The 23,822-nt window shown below is 46.7% G+C and overlaps 1 long non-coding RNA gene across 2 annotated transcripts; it reads right to left on the reverse strand.

Moving 5' to 3' along the window:
* Window positions 1-10,982: 10,982 nt before the first annotated feature.
* On the reverse strand, window positions 10,983-22,360 carry LOC137368726 (uncharacterized). 2 transcript variants are annotated; one of them, XR_010974821.1, is made up of 3 exons: window positions 22,309-22,360; window positions 15,021-15,204; window positions 10,983-12,069 (listed from the first exon to the last, which is right to left on the reverse strand). It is a non-coding gene; the product is annotated as an uncharacterized lncRNA (long non-coding RNA). The 2 variants fall into 2 exon arrangements; XR_010974820.1 differs by lacking the exon at window positions 22,309-22,360 and adding an exon at window positions 17,481-17,594.
* Between the last annotated feature and the right edge of the window lie 1,462 nt (window positions 22,361-23,822).

Here is a 23,822-nt window from a genome sequence, read left to right on the forward strand (position 1 = left end):
TGAGGATGATGAAGAGTTCAATGTTCAGAGGATGATGAAGGGTTCAATGATCAGAGGATGCTGGAGGGTTCAATGATCAGAGGATGCTGGAGGGTTCAATGATCAGAGGATGTTGGAGGGTTGAATGATCAGAGGATGTTGGAGGGTTCAATGATCAGAGGATGATGAAGGGTTCAATGTTCAGAGGATGTTGGAGGGTTCAATGATCAGAGGATGTTGGAGGGTTCAATGATCAGAGGATGTTGGAGGGTTCAATGATCAGAGGATGTTGGAGGGTTCAATGTTCAGAGGATGCTGGAGGGTTCAATGTTCAGAGGATGTTGGAGGGTTCAATGATCAGAGGATGTTGGAGGGTTCAATGTTCAGAGGATGCTGGAGGGTTCAATGTTCAGAGGATGTTGGAGGGTTCAATGATCATAGGATGTTGGAGGGTTCAATGTTCAGAGGATGCTGGAGGGTTCAATGTTCAGAGGATGTTGGAGGGTTCAATGATCAGAGGATGTTGGAGGGTTCAATGATCAGAGGATGCTGGAGGATTCAATGTTCAGAGGATGATGAAGAGTTCAATGTTCAGAGGATGATGAAGGGTTCAATGATCAGAGGATGCTGGAGGGTTCAATGATCAGAGGATGCTGGAGGATTCAATGTTCTGAGGATGATGAAGAGTTCAATGTTCAGAGGATGATGAAGGGTTCAATGATCAGAGGATGCTGGAGGGTTCAATGATCAGAGGATGCTGGAGGGTTCAATGATCAGAGGATGTTGGAGGGTTGAATGATCAGAGGATGTTGGAGGGTTCAATGATCAGAGGATGATGAAGGGTTCAATGTTCAGAGGATGTTGGAGGGTTCAATGATCAGAGGATGTTGGAGGGTTCAATGATCAGAGGATGTTGGACGGTTCAATGATCAGAGGATGTTGGAGGGTTCAATGTTCAGAGGATGCTGGAGGGTTCAATGTTCAGAGGATGTTGGAGGGTTCAATGATCAGAGGATGTTGGAGGGTTCAATGTTCAGAGGATGCTGGAGGGTTCAATGTTCAGAGGATGTTGGAGGGTTCAATGATCAGAGGATGTTGGAGGGTTCAATGTTCAGAGGATGCTGGAGGGTTCAATGTTCAGAGGATGTTGGAGGGTTCAATGATCAGAGGATGTTGGAGGGTTCAATGATCAGAGGATGTTGGAGGGTTCATTGATCAGAGGATGTTGGAGGGTTCAATGATCAGAGGATGTTGGAGGGTTCAATGTTCAGAGGATGCTGGAGGGTTCAATGTTCAGAGTATGTTGGAGGGTTCAATGATCAGAGGATGTTGGAGGGTTCAATGATCAGAGGATGTTGGAGGGTTCAATGATCAGAGGATGTTGGAGGGTTCAATGTTCAGAGGATGATGAAGGGTTCAATGTTCAGAGGATGTTGGAGGGTTCAATGATCAGAGGATGTTGGACGGTTCAATGTTCAGAGGATGATGGAGGGTCCAATGATCAGAGGATGTTGGAGGCTTCAATTTTCAGAGGATGTTGGAGGGTTCAATGTTCAGTGGATGTTGGAGGGTTCAATGTTCAGTGGATGTTGGAGGGTTCAATGATCAGAGGATGTTGGAGGGTTCAATGATCAGAGGATGTTGGAGGGTTCAATGATCAGAGGATGTTGGAGGGTTCAATTTTCAGAGGATGTTGGAGGGTTCAATGTTCAGTGGATGTTGGAGGGTTCAATTTTCAGAGGATGTTGGAGGGTTCAATGTTCAGTGGATGTTGGAGGGTTCAATGATCAGAGGATGATGTCGGGTCCAATGATCAGAGGATGTTGGAGTGTTCAATGATCAGAGGATGTTGGAGGGTTCAATGATCAGAGGATGTTGGAGGGTTCAATGATCAGAGGATGTTGGAGGGTTCAATGATCAGAGGATGTTGGAGGGTTCAATGATCAGAGGATGCTGGAGGGTTCAATGATCAGAGGATGCTGGAGGGTTCAATGATCAGAGGATGCTGGAGGGCTCAATGTTCAGAGGATGCTGGAGGGCTCAATGATCAGAGGACGATGGAGGGTTCAACGTTCAGTGGATGCTGGAGGGTTCAATGTTCATAGGATGCCGGAGGGTTCAATGTTCGTAGGATGCTTGCAGTGATCAGTGCTGCTCCAAAGGATATTTGTATCAGTGCTCGGATGCTGACTGCCCTTTAAACATGATGTCAGCACTTCATTCCGTGTCAGGTGACAATGTGGCTGCCGCTTCAAAGCCTGTCTCCAGCTGTTGAGTGATCGGCCTGTCTGCCTGCCAGCCATTAATTGGTAGCTGGTGCGAGATCGCTATGGGAATGAGAGTTGGAGCAGGAGGGCCTTCACCACCACTTCTGGTTCCACCTTCCCTTTCCCACTGGGTCCCAGAAAATCTTGGCCAAAATCTCTTTATGTGGCTCGGTGTCAGAGTCTGATAATCGCTCCTCAGAAACCCCTTAGAACATTTCATTACATTAAAGGCGATACATAATTGCAAGTTGCTGTTGTTGTAGGTGTGAAAATAGGCAGACTCCTTTAGTTCATTACCAATTGGCTAGATACTCAGTTTCCCTTCTACTCAAGAGCCTTTCACTGTTCTGTGCCAGACAAAATGTTGTTACGGGACACTACATTAAAGGGAATGTGACAGCATGGATATGAAGTTGGCTTCAGGGAAGTAAAGAGAGAGTAGTGTTGGATTTTTAAAAAAACTATTCAGTCATGGGATGTGAGCATCGCTGCCAAGGCCAGCATTTATTGCCCATTCCTAATTGCCCTTGAGAAGGTGGTGGTGAGGCGCCTTCTTGAACTGTTGCAGTCCGTGTAGTGAAGGTACTCCCACAGTGGTGTTAGGGACCAAGTTCCAGGATTTTGACCCAGCGACAGTGAAGGAACAGCAATATAGTTCCAAGTCAGGATGGTGTGTGGCTTGGAGGGGAACTTGTGGGTGGTGGTGTTCCCATGCATCTGCTGTCCTTGTTTTTCTAGGTGGTAGAGATCACAGGTTTTGGGGGATGTAAAAGGGGTGGGGGAGTTGCATTACATGGAAAGGAGATTATCACAGCTGTACTGCAGGAGGACACCTCGGAGGGATCATGCAGCGAGGCAATATGGGTGGAGCTCAGGAATAGGAAGGGTGCAGTCACGATGTTGGGGGTTTTCTACAGGCCTCCCAACAGTCAATGGGAGGTAGAGGAGCAGACATGTAGACAGATTTTGGAAAGATGTAAAGGTAACAGGGTTGTAGTCGTGGGTGATTTTAACTTCCCCTTTTTTGACTGGGACTCACTTAGTGCTAGGGGCTTAGATGGGGCAGAATTTGTAAGGAGCATCCAGGAGGGCTTCTTGAAACAATATGTAGATAGTCCAACTAGGGATGGGGCCGTACTGGACCTGGTATTGAGGAGTGAGCACGGCCAGGTGGTCGAAGTTTCAGTAGGGGAGCATTTCGGGAACAGTGATCATAATTCCATAAGTTTTAAGGTACTTGTGGATAAGGATAAGAGTAGTCCTCGGGTGAAGGTGCTAAATTGGGGGAAGGCTAATTATAACAATATTAGGCAGGAACTGAAGAACTTAGATTGGGGGCGGCTGTTTGAGGGTAAATCAACATCTGACATGTGGGAATCTTTCAAATGTCAGTTGATTAGAATCCAGGACCAGCATGTTCCTGTGAGGAAGAAGGATAAGTTTGGCAAGTTTCGGGAACCTTGGATAACGCGGGATATTGTGAGCCTAGTCAAAAAGAAAAAAGAAGCATTCGTAAAGGCTGGAAGGCTAGGAACAGACAAATCCCTTGAGGAATATAAAGACAGTAGGAAGGAACTTAAGCAAGGAGTCAGGAGGGCTAAAAGGGGTCATGAAAAGTCATTGGCAAACAGGATTAAGGAAAATCCCAAGGCTTTTTATACATATATAAAGAGCAAGAGGGTAACTAGGGAAGGGTTGGCCCACTCAAGGACAGAGAAAGGAATCTATGTGTGGAGCCAGAGGAAATGGGCAAGGTACTAAATGAGTACTTTGCATCAGTATTCACCAAAAAGAAGGACTTGGTGGATGATGAGCCTAGGGAAGGGAGTGTAGATAGTCTCAGTCATTTCATTATCAAAAAGGAGGAGGTGTTGGGTGGCTGCAAATCATTAAGGTAGATAAGTCCCCAGGGCCTGATGGGATCTACCCCAGAATACTGAGAGAGGCAAGGGAAGAAATTGCTGGGGCCTTGACAGAAATCTTTGCATCCTCATTGGCTACAGGTGAGGGTCCAGAGGACTGGAGACTAGCCAATGTTGTTCCTTTGTTTAAGAAGAGTAGCAAGGATAATCCAGGAAATTATAGGCCGGTGAGTCTTACATCAGTGGTAGGGAAATTATGAGAGGGGATTCTTCGGGACAGGATTTACTTCCATTTGGAAACAAACAAACTTATTAGTGAGAGGCAGCATGGTTTTGTGAAGGGGAGGTCGTGTCTCACTAATTTGATTGAGTTTTTTGAGGAAGTGACAAAGATGATTGATGAAGGAAGGGCAGTGGATGTTATCTATATGGACGTCAGTAAAGCCTTTGACAAGGTCCCTCATGGCAGACTGGTACAAAAGGTGAAGTCACACAGGATCAGAGGGGAGCTGGCAAGATGGATACAGTACTGGCTCTGTCATCGAAGACAGAAGGTAGCATTGGAAGGGTGCTTTTCTGAATGGAGGGATGTGACTAGTGGTGTTCCGCAGGGATCAGTGCTGGGACCTTTGCTCTTTCTAGTATATATAAATGATTTGGAGGAAAATGTAGCTGGTCTGATTAGTAAGGTTGCGGATGACACAAAGGTTGGTGGAGTTGCGGATAGTGATGAGGATTGTCGGAGGATACAGCAGGATATAGATCGGTTGGAGACTTGGGCGGAGAAATGGCAGATGGAGTTTAATCCAGACAAATGTGAGGTAAAGCATTTTGGAAGATCTAATGCAGGTGGGAAGTATACAGTAAATGGCAGAACCCTTAGGAGTATCGACAGGCAGAGAGCTCTGGGCGTACAGGTCCACAGGTCACTGAAAGTGGTAACGCAGTTGGATAAGTAATCAAGAAGGCATACGGCATGCTTGCCTTCATCGGTCGGGGCATAGAGTATAGAAATTGGCAAGTGATGCTGCAGCTGTACAGAACTTTAGTTAGGCCACACTTAGAATATTGCGTGCAATTCTGGTTGCCACACTACCAGAAGGACGTGGAGGCTTTGGAGAGGGTACAGAAGAGGTTTACCAGGATGTTGCCTGGTCTGGAGGGCATTAGCTATGAGGAGAGGTTGGATAAACTCGGATTGTTTTCACTGGAACGACGGAGGTGGAGGGGCGACGTGATAGAGGTTTACAAAGTTATGAGCGGCATGGATAGAGTGGATAGTCAGAAGCTTTTTCCCAGGGTGGAAGAGTCAGTTACTAGGGGACATAGGTTTAAGGTGAGAAGGGCAAAGTTTAGAGGGGATGTGCGAGGCAAGTTCTTTGCACAGAGGGTGGTGAATGCCTGGAACTTGCTGCCGGAGGATGTGGTGGAAGCAATTACAATAGCGACATTCAAGAGGCATCTTGACAAATACATGAATAGGATGGGAATAGAGGGATGCGGTCCCCGGAAATGCAGAAGGTTTTAGTTGAGGCAGGTATCAAGATCGGCGCAGGCTTGGAGGGCCGAATGGCCTGTTCCTGTGCTGTACTGTTCTTTGTTCTTTGTTCTTGTTTGGAAGGTGCTGTCGAAGGAGGCTTGGTGAGTTACTGCAGTGCATCTTGTAGATGGTACACACTGCTGCCACTGTGCATTGGTGGTGGAGGGAGTGAGTGTTGAAAGTGGTGGATGGGGTGCCAATAAAGCGGGCTGCTCTGTCCTGGATGGTATTGAGCTTCTTGAGTGTTGTTGGAGATGTACTAATCCAGTCAGGTGGAGAGTATTCCATCACACTCCTGACTTATGCCTTGTAGATGGTGGATGGGCTTTGGGGAGTCAGGAGGTGAGTTACTCACCGCAAGATTCCCAGTCCCTGATTGTTCTTGTAGCCACGGTATTTATATGGCTGGTCCAGTTTAGTTTCTGGACAACGGCAACCCCCATGACGTTGATGGTGGGGGATTCAACAATAGTAGTGCTGTTGAATATCAAAGGGGAATGGTTAGATTTTCTCTTGTTGGATTTGGTCATTGCCTGGCACTTGTGTGGCAGTAATGTTACTTGTTCCTTATCAGCCCAAGTCTGAATGTTGTCCAGGTTTTGCTGCATGTAGGCATGGACTGCTTCAGTATCTGAGAAGTCGCGAATGGTGATGAACATTGTGCAATCATCAGCGAACATCCCCACTTCTGACCTTATGGTGGAGGGAAGATCATTGATGAAGCAGCTGAAGATGGTTGGGCCTAGGACACTGCCCTGAGGAACTCCTGAACTGATGTCCTGGAGCTGAGATGATTGGTCTCCAACAACCACAACCATCTTCCTTTTGTGTTCGGTTTGACTTCAACCAGTGGAGAGTTCTCCCCCTAATTCCCATTGATTTAAATTTTGTTAGGGTTCCTTGATGCCACCCTCAGTAAAATGCCATCTTGATGTTAAGGGCAGTCACTTGCACCTCACTTCTGGAATTTGGCTGTTTTGTCCATGTTTGAACCAAGGCTGTATTGAGGTCTGAAGCCAAGTGGCCTTGGCAGAACCCAAACTGAGCATCAGTGAGATAGTTATTGCTGAGGTTATGCTGCTTGATAGCACTGTCGATGACTCTTTCTATCACTTTGCTGATGATTGAGAGTACTGATGAGGTGATAACTGGCCAGATTGGATTTGTCCTGCTTTCTGCGGACAGGACATACTGGGCAGTTTTCCATTTTGTCAGGTAGTTGCCAACATTGTAGCTGTACTGGAACAGCTTTTGGCCTGCAGGGATGTAAACAATGGTGTCCCCCAGAAGTCAGTGTTGGGATCACTGCTCCTCTCAAAATATATAAATGATTTGGACACACTATCAACATTTCCAGGCAGCAGAAAAACGGAGCATGATTAACTGTGAAGAGGGCTGTAAGTGACCTCTAGAGGAAATTAAAAGTCCAGTAGTAAATAAATGTCAGGTGAAAGTTAATGCACAGAAATGTGAGGTAATAGATTTTTAGTTGATGAAAAAGGAGAGAGCACATCTCCTAAATGGTATTTTTTTTTAAAAGGAGTACAGCAGCAGAGTGATTTAATGGTTCATGTGTTCAAATTTTTAGAAGTGTGATGGCAAGTTGATAAAACTGTAAAAATTTGGATCTCACTTGAAGTGGAGTGCAATCCCAGTACAGTGCTGGGGCCACAAAAAATTGGTATGCTGGCCTCATTTGTTTACTATCAGCAAGATGCAGGTAGCAGTTCTGGGCTTTGAGGCTCAATGGCCCACTGCATTAGCTGCCAAGCACCTGCGAAGACTGACCACAGCATGATGGTGCATTCTGCACTCAGTAACTGACACATTTTGGAAAGGGGAGCCTCAAACAGGCATTAGGACCTCTATTTACATATGTAAAGGACCTAATGCCTGTTTCAGCCACGGCCCCTGGACACCCATTCAGAAGCATTTAGCAATATGGTAGTTGATGCACTTCTGGTGCTAACAGTTCTTGCCCACGTCAACCACCATATTGGGCACGGGTGAGATGCCAACAAATTTCTTTGCCCATATGTTTTATAAATAGGGGTGAGAGTATAAAACTATGGTGAGGCTCAACCTATACCAATTATTGCTTAGGCCAATTAGAGTATGGGTCGTAGTATTTATAGAGAGACGAGGAGGGAGCAGGGGTTTCTGTTCGTGGATGGGAAATACAAAATACTGGGAATGCAGAAGTCCTGTCGGGTTTCACAGCAGGACAACATTAGGGTCACAGGGTGGGGGCAGGTAAAATTTACCCACATTATATCCAGTATTGGGCACCTTACTTAGTGGTCAAGGCATTAGACATGGTGTAGATGAGTTTCACTAATATGATATTGGATGAGCAGAAATTTCCTCCAATTGAATATTGACAAGACTGAAGCCATTGTTTTCGGTCCCTGCTCCAAACTCCGTTCCCTAGCTACCAACACCATTCCTCTCCCTGGCAACTGTCTGAGATTATGCCAGTCTGTTCGCAACCTTGGTGTCATATTTGACTTAGAGCTGAATTTTCGACCTCATATTCGTGCCATCACTAAGACCGCCTATTTCCACCTCTGAAACATCACCAGACTTCACCCCTGTCTCGGCATATCTACTGCTGAAACCGTCATTCATACATTCGTTACCTCTAGACATGGCTATTCCAATGCACTCCTGGCTGGTCTCCCACATTGTACTCTCCATAAACTTGAGGTCATCCAAAACTTAGCTGCCTATGTCTTAACTTGCACCAAGTCACGTTCCCCCATCACCCCTGCACTCGCTGACCTATATTGGCTCCCGGTCAAGCAACATTTTGATTTTAAAATACTCATCCTTATTTTCAAATCCCTCTATGGCCTCGCCCCTCCCCAGCTCTGTAATCTCCTCCAGCCCCACAACTCTCCGAGATATTTGCACTCCTTTAATTCTGCCCTCTTGTGTATCCTTGATTTTAATCACTCTACCACTGGTGGCCACAGCTTAAGTTGCCTAGGCCCCAAGCTCTGAAATTCTCTCCCTATACCTCTCTACCTCTCCACTTCATTTTCCTCCTTTAAAACACTCCTTAAAACCTACCTTTTTGACCAAGCTTTTGGTCATTTAATGTAATAGGCGGTATTTTATGCATCTTGCGGCAGTTCCGATGGCGGAACTGGAAATTGCGACATTTCATCTCCACCCTTTTTACCAGTTTCCACATGATTATAATTTAAAATTGAAGTTCCTGCAGTGGGCAGGGGAGACATGTGCGATCATGCAGTGGGGACGGCTTTTCTTGCTGGAAACGGCCATCAGTCTGCAAAGCACCATTACTGGCATGGCTATAAATCATTCTGCATTGTAATCATGGAAGATCACCAACTTGGCTGATTTTCCCCATGATAGAGAGCTTTCTATGTTAGTTTCCTTCAATAATTCTAATTGCTTACCTCCCCTCATCTGTTTTTCATCCTCTCCCACACCATTACAACCTCTCTTTTAGTTATTTGTCATCTCTCCATCTCTGCCACCGTCACCACCACAATGTCAGCCAACAGCCAGAGACCAGCCCCACGGTTCAGTGCACATTCCAGCCACCAGGGCAAGGCAGGAGGCCCTCTTTCCTGCAGATGGCATCAGAAGACCCTCCTGCCTGACCAAGGGAGCCTGGACGGAGGTGGTGGTGGAGGGCTCAAACCATGGGGCTACACAGCAAACTTGAGTACAATGTAGGAAACGGGTTAATGGCCTTCTCAGATTGGTGAGGGTAAGTGATGTGTCCGAAGCTGTACAAATGGTGTCTCGTGGGCTCCATTAAACTTTATATCTGTCAGTGAGCAGCCATGCCAATGGCTCGAACGCATGATCAGCCTTGGCGCCACATAGAAAATGTGTCTAGAGAATGTGCAACTCTAGCATCTGTTAGTGCTTGAATGCAGCATGTAACTGATAGGCCAGAATGAGTGATGTTGATGCATGTAGACAAGAGGTGTCAGGCATCACTTGACATGCCATTAACTCATCATTTTCTCATGCAGGACAAGCAGACCCGTAATGATCAGCAGCAATCCAAGACAGGGGGTGGTGTGCTGAACCTCAGACTCCTGACCCCAGCAGAGGAGGAGGTGGTGTAGATTGCCAGGGTGGAGGGAGGAAGAGCCATAGCGGACAGCGAGACTGAGTCATCAAGGCATATGGCTGAAGTGCCAAGCTTACTGTTGATGCCAGATGGGTACGTAGGAGGATCATGAACATGTGACAAGCTCTGGCTGGGATGATGCTAAATGTGCTTCTGTTTGTTCTCCAATGCAGGTACCCACGCTCTCAAGACAAGATGCCAGCAAAATGTTGACTCCGCCTTTGGGGAAGATGAAGCCAATGCCCAGAGGATGCATTGTCACCTGCCTCTTCTGCAACCTCTGCCAGCGCAGTTACATCCACACAGTCCATGGGGGTGGGTGGGGGGTGGTTTGCGCATAGAATCAGGTTCACAATCTGGTGGGCACGACACAGACACTTCCGAGCAGCTGAGGGAGAATGTTACAGCCAGATCTCCTGACATTCGGAGATCTGCTGGGGACCTGGCCCCTGCTGAACCCCACGCTGATGATGATACTCTTTTTGAGACCACAAGAAGTCTGCTGAAATGCAGCGAGCACACGGGGATAATGTGTCAGTGATGCCTGAGGTCATGGATGACTTTGTGCTGGCGACGGAGGAATCCATGCAAGCCATGACATCTGCCATGTCCCAGGCATGTGACCATATGGTTTCCTCCATAGGGAGGGTGGCAACCGCCATGGAGAGCCAGGTTGAGCACTTGACCTATATGCTCTCTGACCTGCATTCCACTGCTGTAGCTGTGGCTTCTGTACAGCAGTGGCTAGGTGAGAGGGGGACAAGACACCTGGACCTCCCTCCGGGTGTACCTTCCGATCAGGGAGACAGGCAGGTGCCGTCATGCACCCAGGTGGAGGAGGAGTGCTTGTCAGCTGCCCCTGGGACCTTCCCCTCAGGACACCTCCGGGCTAAGCGGCGTCTCCTCTTCCCCCGAACATTGACTCCCCCGCCCCTTACCTCCTGCAGGCAAGCCTAAGGGGGATACTCAAGCACCAGTGCTGGAGACCCCCAGTAGGATGGAGCCCTCAAGGCCCAGTTTCTCCAGAGGATGCCTCTATAGTCATCCAGGACAAAGAGGCAGCACACTGAGGCCTCCACCTCAGCTGCTAATGTCGGGGTAGCAGGTAGATATAGTGGTGAAATGGAAAGATTAAAGAAATATGAGCATGAAGGTTACACTGATGGTCAAAATAACATTGTGACACATGTAAATATATAACATTACATTTATTTGCTTTATAATTTGATACATTATGATTCATCGAGACTTGCCAAATACTGAACCAAAATGTAATGGCATGCTTTGATGCTTTTAAAGGAGTGACAGACATGGCCATTCTTCTTTTAACTCCAAGGTTTGATCCTTCATTTTTCACTGACTGCTAGCTGTAGTTTGGGAATAGGCAGTTGTTGCAAAATGCCTTCATATGTAGGCTCAGCAGGCCCTCCCTTCTATGCCTTGCAAAGGAGTTTGTCCAAGTTCAGTCACAACTTGGAGACGTTAGAAGGTGCAGGTGTACTCAAAGTGATATTATGGTGTAGCTGGTTCTGATTGAGGGGTCATGGCTGGATGGTAGACTTATGTTCAAGTGTGCCACAAGTTTCTTCTGATTCAATATTCAGCAGCCAGTGCATTCAGCAAAGCTCCACTCCATGTGCAATTAGGTCAACATCCCAGGATGGCAATGTAGTTCCTGCTTTGGAACTGTAATCATGTAGGTTTTTTTATTTTTTTATTTGGAGATACAGCACTGAAACAGGCCCTTTGGCCCACCGAGTCTGTGCCAACCAACAACCACCCATTTATACTAATCCTACATTAACCCCACTCTCAGCTGAAATGGCCAAGTGAAAGGTTATTTCTGATGTCCCGTCCATGTCTCTCAATTGCTCTGGCATCCATTAAAGTCTCATTCACATTAGTGGGCTCCTCCTTAGGATGATCCAAATCATCCTCCTCTGAGGAGGAGAGATGCTCCTCCCATTCTTCTTCCTCCAGAAAAATATGTCAGCAGTGCATTGCCAGGTTGTGTACAACAGCATACGATCCTCTGTGGTGCAGACTGCAGAACCCCTCTTGACTGGTCAAAGCAGCGGAAGTGCATTTTCAGAAAACCACTGGTGTGTTCGATGATGGCTCTGGTGGAGGTATGAGCTGCATTGTATCGCTCTTCAGCTGCGCTTTGAGGATGCCTCACTGGTGTCATAAGCCATTTCCAAAGGGGGTAACCCTTGTCACCCTGGATCCAGACTTCAACTTGGGCTGGTGCTTCAAAAATTCCTGTTAGTTGTAATTATCGCAAAATATATGCATCATGACATTTCCCTGGGAAACAAACACAGACCTGCATGATTTTTTGCCTATGGATGCAAACCAGATGAACATTCAAAACATGGAAGCCTTTGCAATTCACAAATGCAGTTGGCTGGTCCCAGAGAGCTCTAGTGGCCACATGAGCATAGTTGATCACCACTTGCACTCTAGAGAAACAAGCGATGTCGCCGAAGGCCACTGACCTTGTTGCCTGGCTGTCTTTATCTACTGGGAAATAGATGTCAACATTGACACAACGGAATAGAACATTAGGTAGCTCTTAAATGCACCTGTGAGTGGCAGTCTCTGAGATGCCACAAATGTCGCCCCTTGAGCCATGCAAAGCATCACTTGCAACAAATTTAAGAGCTGCAGTCACCTTGAGGGCATCTGCCATGGGGTACCCACCAAAACCACATAGTTGCAGCTCTTGCTGAATGATCCCACAAATCGCAGTGACCATTTCACATGACATCCTCAGACATCACTGACATTGCATCTGAAGGTGATTTGTCCTTATCCTGAGGATGCGCTGATGCACCAGTGAAAATCTTTTATGATGCATTCACCCCCTCTTGTGCTGCCTGCTGATGGCATTGCAGCCTCAGCCACTGAGCGGCAAGAGCCTTCCTCACTCACATTTTCTGCTCTTGTATCTGAAGTAGCAAGAATATTGGGTGTATGAGACCCATATCATTTCAACTTTGTAACTGCTTGAAAGACACAAGAATTAAACCTCAACCTTGTTTGCCCACGATGCTGAACCATTGAACACATGAGCACATACCCTGTATATGCCTCCTATTGTGCGCAGCCGCAACTCCACCCACCCAGCTCTGGCTTCCTCCCACTTAGATCTGCAAACCTTGCACACCCACATGATTTATCATTTCATTTGGAAAAATGCTGCGCATCACATTTGAGGCAAGTTCCTCTGCCTTCCGCCCTCCTCCTGCCACCTTCCAGCCTGTACCTGTCACCCTTGACCTATCCAACAATACGTTGAACCTTCCCTTGGTGGCCCTTGAAATTCTCCCATTACGCTGGACCGCACATTATTGATGTTTACATGCAATGGCTCCCCACTGTGCCTACACCCATCACCATCGATATGCCCACTCTCGCCCGAGACCCTCTAGTTATCCATCTTAATGTTGTCACCCAATCCCGTGCCCCTCCCTACAATTCCATCCAATACCCAACCTGAACTGTGAACCTGCCCCCCACTACTGAATTCCACTGCCCCCTGTGACTGTGACCATTCCCTCCGCCAGTCAGCATGCTGAGTACAATCCACAGGACCCCAACCTTGACAGTACTCACCCCTCCCTTTAGGCCCATCATGCAGCTCTCATGCATTATCTACTCCTAACACACCCCCACCCCCAAACACCACCACCAGCACCACTGACTCCCCACCCAGAACACTTGACCGTTCCTTCCTCCACACCTGCAGGCATCCGAGACCCCACCCTCAGCCCTCCCTGGCTTCCATCCTCTGCAACTCCAGGCACCAATACATCACCCTCTCCAACACCCCACCCTTCCCCACATCCCCCCACCAAAAGAATCACCCTTGCTGGTCTGGAGCCTGGCACCAAACATCCATTCCAATGTTGCCCCTCCATTGTGCCAAAGAGTTCAAGAAAGAAAACCACTGACTTCAGACACAACAGCACAAAGCCGACTGATGCATGTCATACTTAAACAAACGTGAACTGGGTGCCATGAGAGTCCTGCGGACTTAATCTGGCAGTTAGGACCTAATTTCAAATAAGTATAAGGTAATGAGCATTGATGGTATGCAAAGGTATGAAAAGTTGGAACCTGCAACTTGACAGCACGAGGCTCGAACCACCACAAACACGTGACTAACTCAATCTCCAAAATTGAACCCACAGTTAGGAAATCATAATGTTGCCTCCCATGTAATTAAGACATCCCGACCACCATGAAAGATACTCTTGCAGGCCCCATAAAATTACCTCCCAATATCTCCTTTTGGGCTCGGTGTCATATTTTGTTTTATAATGCTCCTGTAAAGCACCTTAGGACGTTTTATTATGTTAAAGACGCTATATAAATATAAGTTGTTGTTGATACCATATCATAAAGCTTCTAACTATGAAGAGAGACTACAGAAATTAGGATTCTTTTGATAAGATGGAGATCTGGTAGAGATGCTTAAAAGTATGAGGGATTTTGATAAGTTAAATAAGCAACGACTATTTCCACTTCCCTGTTTGTCGGTAACTAAAGGACAATAGTTGAAGATCACTAAATGAACAAAGGAAGCGTTTTGGAGAATGACTTTTCATTACACAGTGGGTTATTGGAATGCAGTATCAGAAGGAATGATAGAAACATTCCATAGTGGATTTTCATAGGGAAGTGGATAAATATTGTTAAAAGATAAATTTTAAAGGGTTTAAGTAAAGGGTAGGGAAATGGGACTAAATGGCCACTTTCTGAGAGCTGGCACAGGCACAATGGGCCAGATAACCTCCATCTATTCTTGAATGTTGTATAATTCTTAGTAGAAACGTCAAAAGCAAAAACAAAAGATACAATCAAAATGCATCAAAGTAAATTACGACTAAAAACATTCAATTCAGAGAAATCTCAGAGGTGTGCACTTGTGGGTTTCACCACACGTTTCTAGAGCTCAACTTTCCTTTTTAGCAAAACCATGCCATCATTATGACCTTCATGTAAATGTGTTTGGCAAACCACTTGATCAGGGAGGGAGACGAATAAAACAGTATGTTTTTTACTGTTTCTAAGAAATTATACAGAATTATCCGTTGCAAGCATTTTATTCACAGTAATTACATGATGTAGAATATTTCAAGGCTGTGAGTCATTCAGCCAGTCTCGGTGGTGAAGATAAAAATTACAATACCTTATTTGTTCCACTTATTAAATAGCAATGACTAACCTTGATGTGCAAAAATGCAACTCACCAACTTGCTGGTGTCAGCAGTGTACTTATTCCTCCATCGCATCATTCATCTTCTCTCCTTGCTTTCCAGTTTCCTCGGATCTTTTCTGAGCTGTTGCATCTCTTCCCTATCCCAGTGCCTATTAGCTTCTCAATAGCAAAGAATCGCCTTATTCCTTTTATGGATACATCTCCTATAAGTAAAACTAAGATAATTGCACTTGGTAAATAAAACTGTTGTTTTTGTATTAAAGTGTCCAACTGACTGAACAGTAAGGGGTTATTGAACATTAATGGTTACTAAATTAATTGTTCATGTCTGAAGCAGTGACCAGACCAAGACTAACTAAAGTGTAGGAATGGGATACAATAAGAGAACACAATGTGATAATTGCACACTCTGGATAACTAATCACCATAATAATATAATATAATATAATTTCTTTTGGGCCTCCTTATCTCGAGAGACAATGGATACGCGCCTGGAGGTGGTCAGTGGTTTGTGAAGCAGCGCCTGGAGTGGCTATAAAGGCCAATTCTGGAGTGACAGGCTCTTCCACAGGTGCTGCAGAGAAATTTGTTTGTTGGGGCTGTTGCACAGTTGGCTCTCCCCTTGCGCCTCTGTCTTTTTTCCTGCCAACTACTAAGTCTCTTCGACTCGCCACAATTTAGCCCTGTCTTTATGGCTGCCCGCCAGCTCTGGCGAATGCTGGCAACTGACTCCCACGACTTGTGATCAATGTCACACGATTTCATGTCGCGTTTGCAGACGTCTTTATAACGGAGACATGGACGGCCGGTGGGTCTGATACCAGTGGCGAGCTCGCTGTACAATGTGTCTTTGGGGATCCTGCCATCTTCCATGCGGCTCACATGGCCAAGCCATCTCAAGCGCCGCTGACTCAGTAGTGTGTATAAGCTGGGGATGTTGGCCGCTTCAAGGACTTCTGTGTTGGAGATATAGTCCTGCCACCTGATGCCAAGTATTCTCCGAAGGCAGCGAAGATGGAATGAATTGAGACGTCGCTCTTGGCTGGCATACGTTGTCCAGGCCTCGCTGCCGTAGAGCAAGGTACTGAGGACACAGGCCTGATACACTCGGACTTTTGTGTTCCGTGTCAGTGCGCCATTTTCCCACACTCTCTTGGCCAGTCTGAACATAGCAGTGGAAGCCTTACCCATGCGCTTGTTGATTTCTGCATCTAGAGACAGGTTACTGGTGATAGTTGAGCCTAGGTAGGTGAACTCTTGAACCACTTCCAGAGCGTGGTCGCCAATATTGATGGATGGAGCATTTCTGACATCCTGCCCCATGATGTTCGTTTTCTTGAGGCTGATGGTTAGGCCAAATTCATTGCAGGCAGACGCAAACCTGTCGATGAGACTCTGCAGGCATTCTTCAGTGTGAGATGTTAAAGCAGCATCGTCAGCAAAGAGGAGTTCTCTGATGAGGACTTTCCGTACTTTGGACTTCGCTCTTAGACGGGCAAGGTTGAACAACCTGCCCCCTGATCTTGTGTGGAGGAAAATTCCTTCTTCAGAGGATTTGAACGCATGTGAAAGCAGCAGGGAGAAGAAAATCCCAAAAAGTGTGGGTGCGAGAACACAGCCCTGTTTCACACCACTCAGGATAGGAAAGGGCTCTGATGAGGAGCCACCATGTTGAATTGTGCCTTATAATATAATATAATAACAATATTACCCACTACCATGGTTTCATTGTGATACCCATAGTTTACTGTTATTTTGAGGTGCCACAGTCTTGCCGTTTAATCTATGCCTTTTCTTCATACATTTTTCAGATATTGTTACCGACCCCACTTTATTTGATTTCTTTTTTTTTTAAATGCTTAAATTTAAATAATAGATTTCAAAGGATTTTACTGTAAACTCTCTTATTGCTTGTAATCCATTTTTTTCACAAACAAATCTCTTCTGCTTTGAAAAGTATTTTCTTTCACTTTTTGTGAGTCCACTGCTGCCGCCCCTCCCACTAACCCCCATTGCCTCTGTACCCTCACCAATGCCATTCTGTAAACAATCTTTAGGAGGGGTGCAAGGCCAATGTTGGGCAATTTACCTTCTTAATCTGTTCTTGCTAACAAGAAAATACTTAACCTTCACCAGCAGCTATTCCCAATAGCATAAACTTCTCAATATTTTCCAGAATTTTTAAACAATCATTTCACAACTTTTTTTTTTGAGTACTACAGCTAATAGAATTACTCAACCTCATTGAATGATATGGGCTGGATTTTACAAACCCTCCCTCCCCCCCAGCATCGGGGGCCATGGCGCGGGGGGCCAGGAAATGCCTCCTGCAGAGGCCCACCATGGGCCTCAATGCCAGGAAGCCCCGGCCCAATATTGCTGAGAGTGGCAAGACCTCGTGGCACCACCCCCTCCCCCTTCCCCCGCCGCTCGGCGACAGGACAAAAATCTGCATATTTTAAAAATGCAACTAAATGAATTAATTACTTACCCGCTCCTGCCGTCCGACCACTCCAACATTGGTGCCGGTGGCCAGCACTCCCATACCTTTGGATACCCATCCGGGAATCCGAGGCGGGACAATGGTGGGGAGTGTGGGGGGGGGGGGGTAGCAGGTAAGTCTTTCAGTGCTGGGGGTGTGGAGCAGCGTCAGAGTGATTTTAGACACCTAAAATGGAACAATGCTTCATTCCCCATTGCTGGCATGCTTTGATGGGAACAAAATACCACTGCAAAAAAGATATTTTTGGTAATTATTGAGTGCAAATATTATAACGTGGTTAAAGTTCTTTGCCAGCTTTACATGTATTACAAATCCATCTTTGCAAGGGGTAGGCGGTGGCGTAGTGGTATTATCACTGGACTAGTAACCCAGAGACCCAGGGTATTTCTTTGGGGACAAGGGTTCAAATCCCACCACAGCAGAAGGTGGAATTTGAATTTAATTAATAAATCTGGAATTAAAAGCTAGTCTAATGATGGCCATGAAACCATTGTCGATTGTTGGAAAAACCCATCTGGTTCATTAATGTCCTTCAGGGAAGGAAATCTGCTGTCCTTACCTGGTCTGGCCTACATGTGACTCCAGACCCACAGCAATGTGATTAACTCTTACATGCCCTCTGAAATGGCCTAGCAAACCACTCAGTTGTACCTAACCACTACAAAGTCAATAAAAAGGAACAAAACCGGACGGACCCGGGCATCGACCTAGGCACCGGAAACGACAATGGCAAACCCAGCCCTGCCGACCCTGCAAAGTCCTCCTTCTAACATCTGGGGGCTTGTGCCAAAGGTGGGAGAGCTGTCCCACAGACTAGTCAAGCAACAGCCTGACATAGTCATACTCACGGAATCATACCTTACAGACAATGTCCCAGACACTGCCATCACCATCCCCGGGTATGTCCTGTCCCACCGGCAGGGCAGACCCACCAGAGGTGGCGGGAAAGTGGTATACAGTAGGGAGGGAGTTCCCTGGGAGTCCTCAACATCGACTCCGGACCCCATGAAGTCTCATGGCATCAGGTCAAACATCGGCAATGTAACCTCCTACTGATTACCACAGACCGCCCTCCCTCAGCTGATGACTCAGTACTCCACCATGTTGAACACCACTTGGAGGAAGCACTGAGGGTGGCAAGGGTACAAAATGTACTCTGGGTGGGGGACTTCAATGTCCATCACCAAGAGTGGCTCGGGATCACAAATACTGACCGAGCTGGCCAAGTCCTAAAGGACATAGCTGCTAGACTGGGTCTGCGGCAGGTGGTGGGGGAACCAACCCGAGGGAAAAACATACTTGACCTCGTCCTCACCAATCTGCCTGCTGCAGATGCTTCTGTCCATGACTGTATTGGTAGGAGTGACCACCGCACAGTCCTTGTGGAGACGAAGTCCCGCCTTCACATTGAGGATACCATCCGTCGTGTTGTGTGGCACTATCACCGTGTTAAATGGGATAGATTTCGAACAGATCTAGCAATGCAAAACTGGGCATCCATGAGGCGCTATGGGCCAACAGCAGCAGCAGAATTGTACTCAACCACAATCTTTAACCTCATGGCCTGGCATATCCCCCACTCTACCATTACCATCAAGCCAAGAGACCAACCCTGGTTCAATGAAGAGTGCAGGAGGGCATGCCAGGAGCAGCACCAGGCATACCTCAAAATGAGGTGTCAACCTGGTGAAGCTACAACACAGGACTATCTGCGTGCCAAACTGCATAAGCAGCATGCGATAGACAGAGCTAAGCGATCCCATAACCAAAGGATCAGATCAAAGTTCTGCAGTCCTGCCACATCCAGCCGTGAATGGTGGTGGACAATTAAACAACTAACTGGAGGAGGTGGCTCCACAAATATCCCCATCCTCAATGATGGGGGAGCCCAGCACATCAGTGCGAAAGATAAGGCAGAAGCATTTGCAACAATCTTCAGCCAGAAGTGCCGAGTTGATAATCCATCTCGGCCTCCTCCTGAAGTCCCCAGCATCACAGATGCCAGACTTCAACCAATTCGATTCACTCCGCGTGATATCAAGAAACGACTGAAGGCACTGGATACTGCAAAAGCTATGGGCCCTGACAATATTCCGGCAATAGTACTGAAGACCTGTGCTCCAGAACTTGCCGCGCCCCTAGCCAAGCTGTTCCAGTACAGCTACAACACTGGCATCTACCCTGCAAAGTGGAAAATTGCCCAGGTATGTCCTGTACACAAAAAGCAGGACAAGTCCAACCCGGCCAATTACCGCCCAATCAGCCTACTCTCAATCATCAGTAAAGTGATGGAAGGTGTCATCAACAGTGCCATCAAGCGGCACTTGCTTAGCAATAACCTGCTCAGTGATGCTCAGTTTGGGTTCCGCCAGGGCCACTCAGCTCCTGACCTCATTACAGCCTTGGTTCAAACATGGACAAAAGAGCTGAACTCAAGAGGTGAGGTGAAAGTGACTGCCCTTGACATCAAGGCAGCATTTGACCGAGTATGGCATCAAGGAACCCTAGCAAAACTGAGGTCAATGGGAATCAGGGGGAAAACCCTCCGCTGGCTGATGTCATACCAAGCGCAAAGGAAGATGGTTGTGATTGTTGGAGGTCAATCATCTGAGCTCCAGGACATCACTGCCGGAGTTCCTCAGGATAGTGTCCTTGGCCCAACCATCTGCAGCTGCTTCATCAATGACCTTCCTTCAAGCATCTGGTCAGAAATGGGGATATTCGCTGATGATTGCACAATCTTCAGCACCATTCATGACTCCTCAGATACTGAAGCAGTCCGTGTAGAAATACAGCAAGTCCTGGACAATATCCAGGCTTGGGCTGATAAGTGGCAAGTAACATTCGCGCCACACAAGTGCCAGGCAATGACCATCTCCAACAAGAGAGAATCTAACCATCTCCCCTTGACATTCAACGGCATTACGATTGCTGAATCCCCCACTATCATCATCTTAGGGGCTACCATTGACCAGAAACTGAACTGGAGTAACCATATAAATACCGTGGCTGCAAGAGCAGGTCAGAGGCTAGGAATCCTGAGGCGGCACAGTGGCGTAGCCTCACAGCTCCAGCGACCCAGGTTCGATTCTGGGTACTGCCTGAGCGGAGTTTGCAAGTTCTCCCTGCGACCGCGTGGGTTTTCGCCGGGTGCTCCGGTTTCCTCCCACAGCCAAAGACTTGCAGGTTGATAGGTCAATTGGCCATTATAAATTGCCCCTAGTGTAGGTATGGGAATTGTGGGGGTGTGAGAGGGTACTGGAATTAATGTAGGATTAGTATAAATGGATGGTTGATGGTCGGCACAGACTCAGTGGCCCGAAGGGCCTGTTTCAGTGCTGTATCTCTAAAAAAAAAGAATAACTCACCTCCTGACTCCCCAAAACCTGTCCACCATCTACAAGGCACAAGTCAGGAGTGTGATGGAATATTCTCCACTTGCCTGGATGGGTGCAGCTCCAACAGCACTCAAGAAGCTCAACACTTTCCAGGACAAAGTAGCCCCATCTACAAACATTCATTCACTCCCTCCACCACCGATGCACAGTGGCAGCAGTGTGTACCATCTACAAGATGCACTGCAGCAATGCACCAAGGCTCCATGGACAGCACCTTCCAAACCCGCGAGCTCTACCAACTAGAAGGACAAGGGCAGCAAATACATGGGAATACCACCACCTGCAAGTTCCCGTCCAAGTCACACACCATCCTGACTTGGAACTATATCGCCATTCCTTCACTGTCGCTGGGTCAAAATCCTTGAACACCCTTCCTAACAGCACTGTGGGTGTACCTACCCCAAATGGACTGCAGCAGTTCAAGAAGGCAGCTCACCACCACCTCCTCAAGGGCAATTAGGGATGGGCAATAAATGCTGGCCTGGCCAGTGACGCCCACATCCCATGAATGAATTAAAAAAATAACGATTAAGTAACCAAGGCATATTTACACTATTCAGCCCTCAGCTGTTTTGTTTTATCACCTCTTTGCAGTCAGGAATTTGCTGGAATCAAGAAGATAGTAAAGCTTATAAAGGCAAAAGAAATGATAAGAAGTTGGGACCATTTAAAAATTACAACTGAGGGATGGAGGTTAGTTACATTACAAAACTTATGAGAAAAATCACAGACTGTTAACAGTATTCCATTATGTTGAGCAATGGCATATTTTGCAATGAGTGCAAATAGCTTTTGTGTGTGATTAGAATCTGTAAAAATGTTCACACTTGTGTGAGATTGTAACAAGCCATTAATACCTATTGGACTTGATGTCATGCTGTTGAGAATAGTCAGAGATCCATCAGGGTTTACAGCGAGCAATGGTGAATGTTACTTTAGATCTGATAAGATCCTACTTCAGAAGGCAGAAAATGCAACAAAGAATTCTGCTTCACTTGTACATTAGAAGTAAATATCTCGCTTCACCATTCCTATACAGTGAACGAGAAGGAAAAGCAGGAATGTCAACTATTTTACATGCATTTGTGAAAGGCCATTCAAACTAAACTAAACACATATCACACTAATAAGAAGCTTCATGAATAACAAGTTTCTCCCAAACTAAAGCGTGTTAGGAAATACAACTGTCACTTTGTTTGCAAAAGGTTTAAGATGACTCACTAGAAACTTCAATACTAGGTAATATCAAGTAACAACCATGGAACTGCAGTTAAAAAGTGCACGTCAAAGATAAAATTGGGGAACAGAAAGAAAATAGCAACTAACACTGGAAATGATTCTTCAGCAGATAGAATGTGGCACAATGCAATCTCATCTAGTTTCCTTCAAAATCAGCAACAGACTGCCATGTTCTTTACCTGATTAGACAGAAAACCTCATCAGAGAACTTGTACCATGCAGAATGGCTCGACAACCAGAAAACCTGGCACAAAATGTAATAGAATTCCTCTGGGGTTGAGACCTACAGTTTCAGAGCTTTGTTGTCATAAAAATCCAAGCCAAGACTGTGCGGGCTGAATAAATTCAGTACAAAATCAGTGGTGTGTGCTGAAATGCAGCTGTTACTTTTTTAATATGCAAATGTAATCTAATCTCTGGAAAGTACCTATTCTAAGACACATGCATTGTACTAATATTTTTAAGGCAACAGGTTTTTACTGTTCTTAAATATTTTTTAAAAACTTGCAACTCTTGAACAATGCTGAGTTCGCCTGGTGTCCACCACCAGCCGTGGTAACTGTGGGTTTGCCTGACAAACTTTGTGTCACTCTCAGTGCACGTCCATCCGCATTCCGCTCCTAGGTCAGATAGCCAGCCCACTCTGCACTGCAAATGTAGACCGAAATTAACGATCCCACTGCTGGTCTTGACCGTCACATGGGCAGCTCCCTCACCATGATCATGCGGCAGGTGGCCATTTTGCATATTGGAGGCACACCTCCCCCCCCCCCCACCCCCGGGATGAGAGTCGACAATTATTGCGTCAGATGACTGGCAGCACATTTAAAAGCCTGCCAGCCCTGCATTCATTCCTGCCTTAGATTGCAGCTTGGTGCAGCTTTAAACTTTGCGTGACTGATTCCTGTGCACGCACCCCACCCCCCAACCCCCGAGGAAAACAGAAGACGAGACATGACACCGGGCGATCCCCACGATTCAGGGATTCCTCCCTGCAAATTCTCCTCTAGGGTGCATGGGAAAGGCAGGAGGATCTCTTCCCCAGCAATGGCAAGAAGAAGTCCTCCCATCTGACCAAGCAAGCCTGGGTGGAGATCGCAGAGGAGGTCAGCAGCCATGAAGTCACCCAACACAACTGGGTCCAGTGCAAGAAGAGGATCAGCGAGCTCCTGCGTTCTGTCAAAGTAGATGCTCCATGCCACTCACCTTTTTGGGGATTGCATGTGACTATGCAGGAGGATGCACAAGATGGGGAGGTTGACAATGGCAGAGGAGCAAGGTTAGGACCTCATCCTGACAGATGCATGGCTGCATCTCGGCTACAGGAGACCATCCTTCATAGCTCACCCCCATTAACTCGCCTGACAGTGTGTGTCAGCATGTGAGATATCAGATCTCACAGTAGGGGACGAGGGTCTGACACTAGCAGAAATGTCATGTTGATCTCTCTGCCAATCTCTACTATCTCCATCCTTCCTCTTGCAGGACAAGAAGGTCCACAACAGTAGGGAGATGGCCCGGACTGCCAGTAGAGTCCCTGATCTTCGTCCTCTCACCACCGTCGAGGAAGAGGCCTTGGAATTGGCAGGGACCCAGGGCGGCTGTGTAATTTCAGCAGGGAGACTGGAGTCTCTGCGCAAGGGCGTGAGGATTGGCCTCCATCGACATACTCATTAATTATAGCGAACTACAT

The sequence above is a fragment of the Heterodontus francisci genome, chromosome 4 (assembly GCF_036365525.1).
Source record: "Heterodontus francisci isolate sHetFra1 chromosome 4, sHetFra1.hap1, whole genome shotgun sequence".
Classification (NCBI taxonomy): Eukaryota; Metazoa; Chordata; class Chondrichthyes; order Heterodontiformes; family Heterodontidae; genus Heterodontus; species Heterodontus francisci.